This window comes from Anser cygnoides, chromosome 10 (assembly GCF_040182565.1).
Source record: "Anser cygnoides isolate HZ-2024a breed goose chromosome 10, Taihu_goose_T2T_genome, whole genome shotgun sequence".
NCBI lineage: Eukaryota > Metazoa > Chordata > Aves > Anseriformes > Anatidae > Anser > Anser cygnoides.
In genome coordinates this window covers 21,086,646-21,099,810 of record NC_089882.1, presented here as the reverse complement: position 1 = coordinate 21,099,810, position 13,165 = coordinate 21,086,646, and positions in this window count along the sequence as shown.

Below are 13,165 nucleotides of genomic sequence, written 5' to 3'. Positions count from 1 at the left end.
CATACAAAGTTTTGTGACTGATACAGTAAGTAAATTCCCCTGAAGAAATCAAAACTGTTTTATTTATTTCAAATCGTATAATGGACTCTCCCTAAGCTGAAATGGAAATAGGGTGCAACTATGAGTGAAAATGCATTACTCATGAAGAGTTATTGCTGGTGACAAATCACTTGATCATCCTCTGTAAGGCTACTGCCTCAAATACAGTTCCAATATTCTTATGATATAGGATATTTTAAGCTATTTTTTGTTATAGTGGATGAAATCTTCCCCCAGCAGACAATAAGTGTCTTTTAACAGCATTTGTTTTTTGTACTTACCTCAAGAATTAATTTTGCTAGTTGTATCTTAATGAAGCTTGCAATTCTTGTTTTGCAGGTTTCTCTGATATTTAGGCAAAGCATAGTCTTGCAGTTAAAGAACAAAAGTGAGAGGCTTGACAGCTGGTTCTGGCCCAGGCAGTATTCCCTATAGAAAACAAGGTATTCAGAAAGCAAGGTAGAAGTACAAAGTCTTTACTTATGTGCAAGAAAAGTTTATCTAAGTTCCAGACTTCTCCATTGTATCAGTCCAAAAAAATCCAATCCTGAACAACAACGTATGAATAACAATATTCAAAGGAGCTCAGGTACAGTAATTGTTGAAGGTAAATCCACCGTTTCAGCAACGTATTCCTAATGCAGACAGTTCTTAGAAGTGTCGGATGAAGAAACCAACCATTTTAAGACCAAATAAAACAACAAATCACACCTTGCAAGCAATGTTCGTGCATTGTTTGCTTCCAAGTAGTTGGGTGTGTTGGCAGAAAACTGTTTTCACTGCCAAGCAATTGTCATTGCTTCTCAACCATGTATTTTTATTTTTAAAGGAAATCTTGTTTCATTTTGCATGAGGGATTTTTCAAAACCAAAGATACCTAAAATAATCACTGGATTATAAGTATTCAAAAGAGAAACAGCTCCTGGAGTACAGTTTAGCTGAAAACAACTTGACCTCAGCAGGTTGAGAACAAGCAGTAGCTGCTGCCTGTTTCTTTCCTCCCATCCCAACCATTTTCCCTGACTGGAGGATAATATAGCAGAGCAGGAATAAACAGCTATCTTTACACAGTTCTACCTTTGGATACATATATATATATATTGTCCTAGCCTCTGCAGTAAATTTAATTCCAATGGTTCCAACAGTAAAAGAATAACAAAGGCAGAAAATATTTGTTTTTAAAGATTGGCAAGCAACATTCTCTCTCTAAGATCAATAGATTCCTTATAATGTTCTGTATTATAGTGTCACATAAGAGAAGCATATTTTACCTTGTATAAGCCCAGTGGGTCAGCAACATCCACAAAATACTTCTGTAAAAAGATAATCATCTGTTACTGAAAGAAACCAAGTTAGTCTTTAGTTCAGATCTATATATTTATTTCTTTAAAAAACAAACAAACAAACAAAAAAAACCACAGTTAATTGGCCATTGAAAGAGGTTTGATAAAACACCCAGTGAAATCAGTTGGTGCATAGGAAAAAGGAAGGCTTGACTCTGGTTAATACTTATCCATGTAAATGACGGTTCAGTAAGAATAAGTGGTCATCTTACGAGCCTTCTGAAATCTAGAACACATCATCTCCTGGGCGATGCAACAGATACCAGAAAAGATCTACCTGCTTCTTTTATAAAATATTCATATTTATATTCAGGCTACATGGCTAAATTATTTCATAGGCTCATATATCCATTTTCTTGAACAGTGTGTCTATTCTAAATTAGCTACATGCAGTCTGCTAGCGTAAAATTATTCTGGTTGAAGAGAGGTAATCATACTGAGTGATTCCTGAGGCTTACTTTGATTTGTTGTAGTTAGCTGATGAGATTTCAAACAAATACTTATTTAACGTATATAATAATATAAGAATGAGTAGTTAGCTCATGACTATTGCACAGATATCCACATTTAGAGTCAGGCAGAAAGAACTTCCTTTGTTAACTAAGGAGTCCAGCTACACAATCATCTTCCTATTTCTCTAAAGAAAATAAAACCCTTAAATACGTCTGGAAAACTACTGGAAACACTCTGTAAATATTTTTAGAGATATATAAACATATGTGCAGCAATGCACGTATTATTTGTCAGGGACCTGTGAGGGCCAGCTTGTGGTGTGGGGAGCCAGGAACCGAGCGTGATTACAAGGTGGTGAGGCAGGGCCCAGCCCCACTGCACACAAACAGGGCAGGCCCAGGGATGGCAGCTGGGGTCAGCCAGGAGTCCGGATGATGGACATGCTCATAACGAGGAGGCAGGTCTGAGATGATGCCAGGAAATCAATTTGCAGATCAGGGTCAGTGACAGCAGAGTGAGATGCATGCTGCTGATTGCCCCTGGCAAAGGCAGGGCTGGGATCAAGCCAAGAAGATAGTCAGGGCTCAGGTCAAGGAGGTCCATCCGTGGCCGGGCATGGGTACAGCTGTACCCCAGCTGAACATGGAGCTGAACCAGTATGCCCATAGCACAGCTCAGGCAGGGGTTGAAGGCCCAGGGCTGAGCTTAAGTGGGGCACCAGGGCCCATCAACAGAGGTGGGGGTGGAGGCACCACGAAAAGCTGGTCAAAGCAATTAAACTCTATTAGTACACTCATGGCCCTGACATTATTAAATGTACTCAGTGATTCTGTTGCATCTTTAGGATTTAAAATACTTTAAGCGAGTGACTAAATTGATTTTTCACTGACGATGCAGATGACTTCATTATCCAGACAGGTAATGTAAGCGTGCAACAAATTTTTAAAATTACATGAAATTGGTTATTCAGAATGATCTGTGGAATAAAAAAGTTAGCGTTTACAAGGTATGAAGGAGGTCAGAAGTCTTCAGGACTCAGTTAAGGCAAATGCCTGAAGCAGGAGATCAATGTCATATGAAAACAGGAAGATAAAACCTACATATAAAGACACTGTGAGGTTGTGTCCCACGTAGCGAACAGCCAGTGTATCAGTCTGAGATATGGTGGGAAGATGCCTCAGAATATTCTCTAAAGTGTGCTCTTTGACATGAGAAAACAAACAAATAAACCAAAACCAAACCAAACCAAACCAAAAACCCACAAACTTTTTTCTGTTCTTTTATTTTTAAATCATTCTGTAGAATAAACTATTGGCTCCAAACTGCTCAGAATATTTTAATGTTTTGTGCTATTTCCTTTTATCACCGAGGCAATTGTACCACTGAGACAATTGTTACATCTGTTGACCCTGGTGTGAAAGGTGTTAAAATGCACTAATTGGTGGTCTGTACAACACTTAACTGTTCAGTGCATGACGGAGCAATCCTCACTGAAGTATGTCTGTGAGACCACACATGTGAAAAAAGTTGAAGAATAACCTATATAACCTGGAATGTAAAGTAGCTTAGGCACTATAGTGTGATAATAATAGTAGACATTTACATGTATGCAGTTTTGATTGAGTTCTGGTATCCCTCTAAAACAGGATATTCAACTAAAAGGTCAGGATTTGTAGTGCTGCTGCTTCTATTTTTGTGCAGTGCTCTAAGGTTAAAACATTACATTGTAAAATCAAGGTCAAGAGGTACCCTTGATTGTACCAGTGAATGCACTGAAGCACAGTAAAGTATATTATCAGCTGTCCAGTCCTCAGGCATCTGCTGCAGTCAATCTGTAGCCCTGGGTACTTGCTTGCTTTCAAATGCTTCTCTTGCTTCTCTCAGTCATTAATGCAAGCGATTCCAAAACTTTAGGTTTGCTGATTAGGAACCAGTGACAGAAGATCTGTACACAGTGTTTTATTCAAAATACAATTTAAAATATTAATTATTAATGTAATGTGATTGGACTATATGAGCCCAAGTCTTCCATGACTTAGATATCAGTTGAATGCTTATGCAATTCCATTTATGCAGTAATTCCTGATCCATGACTCCAGAAGAGTATCAGATCCAGCAGCTAAAACTTTTGCTTTGCTGCACAATCATACTGAACTGTGTAGAATGGATTTTAAAGCCTACATTTGGGATTCTTAATCAACCCATGCTGTATTATTGTATGTTTTCAGTCGAGCAATTGCATGTACAAGAGGCTCTACCTTGTTTATAGGGCATCCCCATGTAGCTATTCCAGTTAACTCTGTGGAAGAAGATTCTTGGGAATCTTGTGACACTTAGGAATCTTAGGAATCTTGTGTCAAGAGTGCAGCTGCAGCCCAGATACACCCAGATTCTAGAGCAGCTTTTCTAAGTTACCAAGAGGCAACTGTAGGTAAATAAAGACTGCTCTAACTTGACTTGGATTACAAGATGGATAGAGCCTAGAAAAGTACAAAAGCAAAGCTTCTCTGTCCTTTCACACTCCCACCTCTCCGCACTGCCAGGTTCCTAACTTAGTTTGGATGTACTAATACTCAGCTTGGATCCAAAAATGAAATGAGCTCTTTTATCTGCACTTGACTAGATTCCAAATGACTTCAGTAAGAGAAGGCTGAGTAAGGACTTGGCTGTAGGTGGATCAGAGACTTTGCAGTGTTTATTTATTAAATACATCCCATTTGGTGTTCTGTTTGCAGCCTGTCAAAGCAAAAAGGATTAAAACTTCTTTTCCCCCTAGATCTCATTACTGAAATAATGAGTAATTTTTTTCCCCTCTACATTATTATTGGAACAATCTGTCAAGAAAGCAATTGAGTTGCTTTACCGTATCATAATCTTTGCCAAGAAAGGTTTAGCAGCAGGATAGGTTAATGGAAAATATTATAGCTACATTCATTTCAGACATAAATTCCATGTAGAAAGATAGACATCTAATGGGAAAAAAAGTTTTTGCTCATATTACAGAGATTTATCAGCTTTATTGTGCTGTTTTTCCAATGGGCTGTTTTACCTGAAATAGTGCTGAGCACGCAAGAGAGAGCTAAGTGAAGTTATCCGCCTCTTATTGAAGTGTGGATATAAAAATGACAGCATCCTTTCAGCTTTATTACACATTAAGTAGAAGTACAAACATAATTATTACAAATACTCTTTTGATAACCAAAAGATGATTAAAAAAGATGTCCACTTGTTGCTGTACAAAGCAAGGTCAGGGGGTATGGCTGTTGGGAAGGAGCAGCGTGAAGTCAAGGCAGAAATTATCTAAAAAATGTAAACCTTATCAACAACAAAAAGATAACTGAATTCCATGTTATTTTCAACTAACTAACAAATGAAAACTATCAGGCTCTACCAATAGAGATGACAAACAGTTTTGTAGTTCCTAGAATATTTTTATGTGCTAAAAATAGGCATGTCTCACTTCAATTGCATGAGAAACTACAAGCTGAGGATGAGTAAAAGGTCATAAAAAGGTGCATGGCTTGAAGGCGAAAAAAAGCATCAGAGCAGTATGAAAAGTTATGATTAGGATGTGTATGTTAAATATTCTGCAGACCTGAATTAAGAGCTGCTTTAATTATGTCATGAGAAGTCAGAGCAGTGTCAGAAAAAGCCCAGATAGGGTGGGGTTCCTCAGCAGTGCGAGTGTATTGTGTTTGGAATTGTTAAAAGTGAAGACTTCCATGTAAAAATGCTTATAATTAGTCCTGACTTCCACTCTTTTCATGGCAATTCCATATGAATTAGATAGAAATTAAACAATATTCTCCTTGTGACTGTATAATAATATAATTTAATCTTCCTTTTTTGGTAACAACAACACTAAATTTACTGATCTAATTGTTTGCTTCAACCAAAAAGAAAAACTTCAGCTTCAATACAAGCTAAAAACTTCAGCTTCAATACAAGCTATTCTTCTATTGGGATATTCTCAAGTTGTTTTAGTGGCTTCAGAGGCCTATTTCTTCTAGCATAAATGGCCCCGGAAATGCAAAAGGACATTGTGAAATATTCAGAGGTTCTAGGTTTGGCTGGCTGTTAGAGCACAAATAGCCCGAATCCCTGGACTCGGTGTGTTAAGGCTAACTTAAAGCCACCTTCATAAACTAGGCCCTTGGAAGCCACTCATAAAGGCTCAGCTTAGGACATGCTTTGCACTTCTGCACAGTGCTTAGTGCTGTTTTCACTTCTTCTGAGGTTATTTCACTGTTTCAAGCAAGACTTCTACTCAGGAAGGAAATACCTTGATTTCCTAGGCTTCTTCTGATTAATATGTAAAATTTAACTTGGTGGGTAGCTATCTAAGTCTTGGGTTTCAGGAAGAGGATTTACTTGTGAGTATGTATGGTCTGCTCTGTAAGTTCATAGTTCATAATTCACACTAGGTGTGGATGTACTGGTGTATAGTAAATAAAGCCTAGGAAAGAGTCATATATTGCACAATAAACGTTGTTTTTATATTGCTTTGGAAGAAGAAGGGGACCTGTGGGATAAAATGAAAGATGATGCTTCAGTTAACTTCAGTTCTGTTCCTGTGATACACGAAGGTTGAAAGTGAGTTAAGAACACACATTGCCGTCATCTGGACCTTTCCTAATCTTGGAGTGTTTTGACATCTCTTAAACGTGTATCTGCACGTGTGAATAGCTAGGAGAATCAACACAGTTCGGTGTTGTTAGCATGCCGTTTTCTAGACAGTAACTGCACATGTTCTTTTGAGAAGGACAGTGCTGGATTTTCTTATGTTAATCTCATCAACCTCTGTTATATGCACACCTAATGCTGGTATTCCTTAAATGTGCATTCACTGGAAACGGTGTTTTCAACATCTGACCCATAGAGAAGCTGATTATTTCTGGTTACTTCTATTTTGTAATTTTATATGTAGTGACATTTTGTTTCCCTTGAGTTTTTTCTTCCCATGTGGTTTCTCTGCAGTGGCAGGAAAACCCACATACGCATTCTGCATGACTTTGGCATTACACATACTGCACACGTAGTGCACATAGGTGGTGTGATATGTAACTAAATTCCTAGCACACTTTTGTCAATGCCACAACAGGACAATATATCATTAGTCCTTTACTAAAAAAAGTGGTTTACATGGCTCATAACAGAAAAAAAAAAAAAAAAAAAAACCACCAACCCCCCCACCAGATACTATTATGAAAATGACAGGATTAAGCGCTGTTATATCAAGAACAGCACAATTATAAAACATTAAAGAGAAAAATGTTCATTCTTCCATGTTCTGTAGCTTGACTAAGCTGAGTCGAAAGGAATAAAGTGAAGAGTCACTCTCTGCTCTGCTGTTTACTGCTCATTCGTAATGAGGGAAAGAAAACAGTGCCCAGTTAAAAAGGGACACCCATTTGGAAGAGGTCTGCCTAAAGTATATATTAAATACTTTCTGACTTCTTAAGGCAAAATAAGAAGTGATTTTTTTGCAGATTTTAGTCTTAAAGTTAAGAATGACGGAGGTGTCAGAATAAACCCAAGTCTTTCCAAATGCTTGGAAATGCCGCTTGAATTTCTTACCCACTACATGAACAATGAGACCTCACAGTTCTAAGGCATTTGTTTTCCAATGGTTCACGACTATTAGGCAAACTTTACAACATCTTGGGAATGGAAGAAGAGAAACAGGATCGTTGCTGAAATATAGTCTCTTGGGTAGAAAACAGGATCTGCTTAAAAGCGCCGTTGATTCAATTTGGCCAGCATTTTAGATTATAGTTCTTTCAGGAAGTGTTTACAAGAATAGCAAAAAGCAGGAATACAACAAAAAGTATACAACAAAGGAATACAACATAAAGTATTTTTTAAAAGAGCTGTCAGCAAAGTTTCTTTGTCAATGTAAGATACAGATGGGCAGAATAAAGTGTTTATTTATACTCCAAAAGGGGATTCCAAATGAACTACTTGAGTGATTTAATCGTCGCTGGTCTATTTGGCAAATTATATCAAATGGTGCATATGGATTTCAGAACTGCAGATACTTGGTTTTCAAGGCATCTCTAATTCCAGGTTGACAGTACAATACATAATATATGAAAACTGTTTCTTATATAAACTCTATAAAAGCAGATAGAGAAGAGTCACCTAAATATGAGATGCAGAAATGGTATTTCGTTACAGCATTCATTACTCGAATAAAATGGAGATAAAGCCCCTCTTTACTCAAAGGTATGGATTTTTTTTCGTCACTGACTTCCTCCTTCATAATATATTATTGTAATTAAATGTGTGAGAACTCATCTTAGCCTCAGATTATTTGTATTATCACCAGCTTTAACAGGAACACTTCATATTAAGGTCTTTAAAAATTATTCCTTTAAGATTCAGGCAACTGAAAGCCTAGGCATAACTGTATCATAAACAACCATCTGTAGGGTTGGTGATACTAATAAAATAAGTCATCTAGAATGATGTTTTATCCATATGAGTTTGAAAATGATAAAATACTGATTTATAGAAAAGGATAGGAAAAATGAGGTTGTATGTAAAATTACAAAAAAAAAAAAAAGAGAGGAAGAGGAAAATGGGATACCCCTGAAAACTGAAAAATAAGTAGAACTGATTTCTGCATTTAAAAAGGAAATACATTAATTTTCAAAAATTAGCACGTGTTTTTGTCTTTGGTGTATACCAGGATAAAACACATCATCTGCTAGGATCATGATTATTTTCCTGGAAGCAGCTCTCACTCAACTTCAAATTGGGAAGAGTGAGAAAAGTGACAGCAAGTGGAAAGTACACTAAGAATGTATTTTCATATTTTAAGTTTGGAATGACCTTGGGTGTTGCCTGATCCCACTATTGTTACAAATGTTCATACGGTGACTAACGTTGACACTGGAACACTCAGAAACAAATACATTAATTAGTCAACTTGATAAACAGGTTCGTGGTCATGGCACTCCTGCCAGCCTACATGAGTAATTAAAAGCTCCGTGCGTTCGATGTGAAATAGAGGCTTGAAGTCCTTGGCCTCCATTCTACTGCTGACTGTCACTTACTCTTTGTACAACTGCAAGTTGTGTTGTAAGCGGTCCTGATGACTAAAATCCACCTAGCAATACCATGATCAATAGCCAAACTCTTTCTGCATGGAGCTGAGAACCTTCATTCCCTAAAGGTGCTGATTGCAGCAAGCCTGGACAAGTTTCCAGTTTGAATGAAGAAGAGGGAGGCATGTTAACCAAACAGTGCCACTGTCCTCCTCTGGTGGACACAGAAGTCTCTTCCCCTTGTGCATGCATAAAAGGAAGGCCTGATGGGGCTCTCCGGTTAAATTTTCATTTAATGAAAGGAAACCTCCCTCTGCTAACACGGGGAAGTGCTTTTTGGCAAGTCCATTTACTGCAGAACAGTAACTGCAGAATGTTGATGATGCCTATGAATTTCTAGACAAAATTCATCCAGAGAACCATACCAGTTATTAGAAGACATACAATAGGTTGCAGGCCAAGCACTCAGAGATTGGGACATACCAGAGATAAGGTCTCTTATATTTTTTAATTTAGAAACCTTGTGGACAGAATTGCAGTAGCCTTTAAAGAAATAACTCAATGCCATTTTTTCCCTAGCCTTCTTGGAAGTGAATCAGGGCGGCATGCTAATGGCATGTGTACCGTGTTGCAAAAGCTGGGAGATGCACAATGAGACAGGAGACTGCAGGAAAGGGAAAGGACAACTTGATGGCTCAGAGTACTGATCGTTGTCCCCTTTAACTGAATTCTATCCATGTTTGTGTCACCTAAATCTGTGTGATAACAGACAGGTCACATAAACAAAACTTTTCACAGGTGGTGACTAAGTCTATGTGCTTCATTTTCAAAGGTTCTGTATTTGAGACACTTTCAGAGGTGAGGTATGACCACAGCTGTAGGCAAATTCATACCTTGAAGCATGGGGGCACCTGAGTTACTCAGAAGAGGTCCCAATAAAAAAATGCAGGAAAATTATCAAAATTTGTTACAGTCATGAGCAATCCATCAGTCTTCCAAAGGTAAACACTGGGAAATAACACGATACTGTAGCCTTCTCTGGACTACCTCCAGATAGATGGAGGAGCCAGTGGGAGAGATGACCAAGTGAGGAAGACACAGAAATTTCTGCATTTCCAGTTTTAAAAAGTTTAAAAAGTTTAAAAAGTTTTTTAAAAAGTTTTAAAAAGTGTCATTGTTACAGAGCAGCCTGAACAACAGGATTTTTAAAAGCATAACAAACTGCTCGTGCAAGTTCCTTCACACTGGTCATTCATTTAAAACTGAGGTTGCTCAAGTACACTTTCTACTCATACAGATACTAAAAACCAAGCCTCCTGCATCTATATGCAATGTTAAGCTTTGTACCTGCTTCACGTGCTTTCTCATACTATCTAAGTCTCCTGACTCTGAAATTCTAAAGTCTCCTTTCTGAAGCATACCCCACCCAGTGACTTAGAGAAGAGTTGAGCAAACCAATCAGCACATATTCAGCTCTAAGGTTATTACTTAAACCATCGCAGTCAGCCTTTCTGAGTCTTGGGTGTGATGCTGACCTCAGCAAGATCATGGTACTTTGTTAATGCCAGACATACTAGCTGACATTATTCTTACTCCTCCACCCCTCCACCTCTCCAAAAAATTCTTGGTCTTAGTACAGTCTTAGCTGGCATCAGCTGCTACTTTCAGTCGCATTAGTAAGGAGATGCAGATGAGGAACCTCAGCTGAGGCAGAGATCGGTGTCCTGTATAACTTTGTAATTTCGCACTGTTCTGCACAGGTCTCATTTGGAGCTCACAGGTTTTGATGACAGCTTGCAAGACTCCTAAGCTTTACATGGTTTCACTTTCTTTTTAGAGAATAACTGGATAGAAATATGTTTCCCAAGTAATTATTCTGGAGTACTTGGAGACTGATCAAATGCAATGTAAGTCAATGACTTTCAGTCTCTTTAACACAGTACAACTGGAAACATAGACTCTTTGGCATTAATAAAGTTGTCAAAATCAAATTTGAAACTCCTGTTTATCTGTGGGTTATTTTTATTTTATTATTTTATTTTATTTTATTTTATTTTATTTTATTTTATTTTATTTTATTTTATTTTATTTTTGATGCCTCTCTTTCCGTGTTTTAAGCTGTAATTCTGGAGTTCAGTACTTGTGGAAAACAGGGAAGTGAAGTCTGCTAGGAAAGGTTGAGCAGAGCCAGGGGAATCCCTCTGTACAGCCCAGCCTACTTTATGACTCTGAGAATAAAATCATTGTTCGTATGTCATACCCTTACTCTTGTGCTGTGTCTGAAAATAAGCAATTTAATTCTGGAAAATTGGAAAAGAAGATACTGAGAAAAAGGCTATCTCTAACTAGTCACTAGCTTCCCATCTAGACTGAGTTTAAACAAACCAGCCAAAACCACACCCAGTTAAAGAAGTCACTTTAAAATATTCTAATATACAACCCAGCTTACTTTTATTACTGTATCCTAGAAAGCCACTGGTTTAACCAGGTCAACGTTTTGCTCTTGCACTTGGGAGTGTGACTGGATCTGAGAAGTAATTCTATACTTGAATAATGACAAGGCAGGAGCCACACAGTACGGGACGTGACGTGACAGTGGTCCATGCAGGATGAAATTCAGAAACTGCAAGGAACATTTCACCCTATTCATACTACGTAGAACAGGATCTGTGAATTCCAACAGATCTAATTTCAAGTTAACTCCATATTTATACTTCTTGTGCTCATCAGTTGCACCAAGAAAAGATCATCAGAAAAATGTGATCCCTGTTAACAGTTAACAGATCCCTGTTAGAAAACTCATTCAGCTCACCGAGTAAAGCAAGCAAAATGATTACTGGCAGAAACAACAGATGTGTGCTTGACCTTTACCCATTCTTTCTTTTCTAGCTTCACATTCAGGACCAGGCTCAATGCATTCTTAGGAGGCATGTATTCGTAAGGAGAGGGCTATTTTAATTCACTGTGTGGTTTCTCAGCATAGCAGGTCTTTAGGAATATTTCCTTTCACGTCAATCCCTTTAAGCATTTTACAGAGCTTAGTCTGTTCTGGGAAGTCAGAACATTTCAATTCACATTTTAAAGTTTTCTCATGACTCAGAATATAATGTGTGGAAGGCATATAGCATAGTTAAAGAATAACACAAATGCAGCATATACAGTCCTGCTAAAGCTATTACCAGAATATTTTACATTTTCCATGCACCCAAATGAAACTCTTCATACAAGCAAAGTAATCCAAAACCATCTGGCACCAGAATTTGGGATTTCATAATGTTTTAATGCAAAACATGTGAGCAGGATGTCCAAAATGTCTGTGCCAGTGGGTTGAATAAATACATGTAAAAAAAGACTTAACTTTTCAACAGTTTTGTCCAGTTTTCATTATGCCCAGTCAGTGAATACCTTATAGCACTGCTGTTCAGCAAAGGTCACTTCTGCGCTGTTACCTTTCCTTGCCTGATGGACGTTACTTCATTGTGCGTGAACACAGAAGAGTAGCCAAGATCACAGAGAAGGAGCCCAAACTATGAGGCCAGATGTACAACTCCAGCATAAAGCTAAATAGCCGTATGATTTTTTTTGCCATCTTGTTACTGGATGACAGCGTTTGTTACTATGGGGTATCCAAGACATTTTTGGCCTTCGGTATGGAAGAGATGCTCATCCTTGGCCTAGCTGTTCTCTTGAAGTCCTTTCGTATGCCACATTTCTATTTAACATTCAATGGGAATAACTGTGACAAAAGGAGCTCATGATCACTTTGAATTCAGCGTCCCTCTCCGCCTCTCAGGGCTGGATGCTACAATGAGTCACCACTGGGTGACCAGGCAAATACTGGTTCTGCCTGGTGGAAGCCCAGTGTTTTCAGGAACCAGAGCAGATTGCAGGCAAAATGACTGTTTATATATTTAACAAACATATCCTTTCTGTCTCCTGACCATGCCTCTCCAAGATCTGCTATGAAAAGTTTTACCAACACACTCTTTATCTTTCCAGACTCCTTGGGGTCCCAGCCTGTTATCATCCCCAGGTGGATTCCTTTGTCTTCTCTATCCCTGTTTTTTGAGGGCATTGCCAGAAGTCACCTATGCTTGTCACATTGGGTCTTGGGGCCCTGGGAATGCTGACAGGCCGCAATGGCCTTGCCCAGCCTTGCCTGGGGCCTCCACCCACAGTCCCCTTTAGGCCCAGCCCTGGGCCTTCAGTCATGGCCCATGCTATGCTGCGGGGTACTGCTCAGCCACAGCTGTACCTGCCCATGGACCCACTGATCCTGAC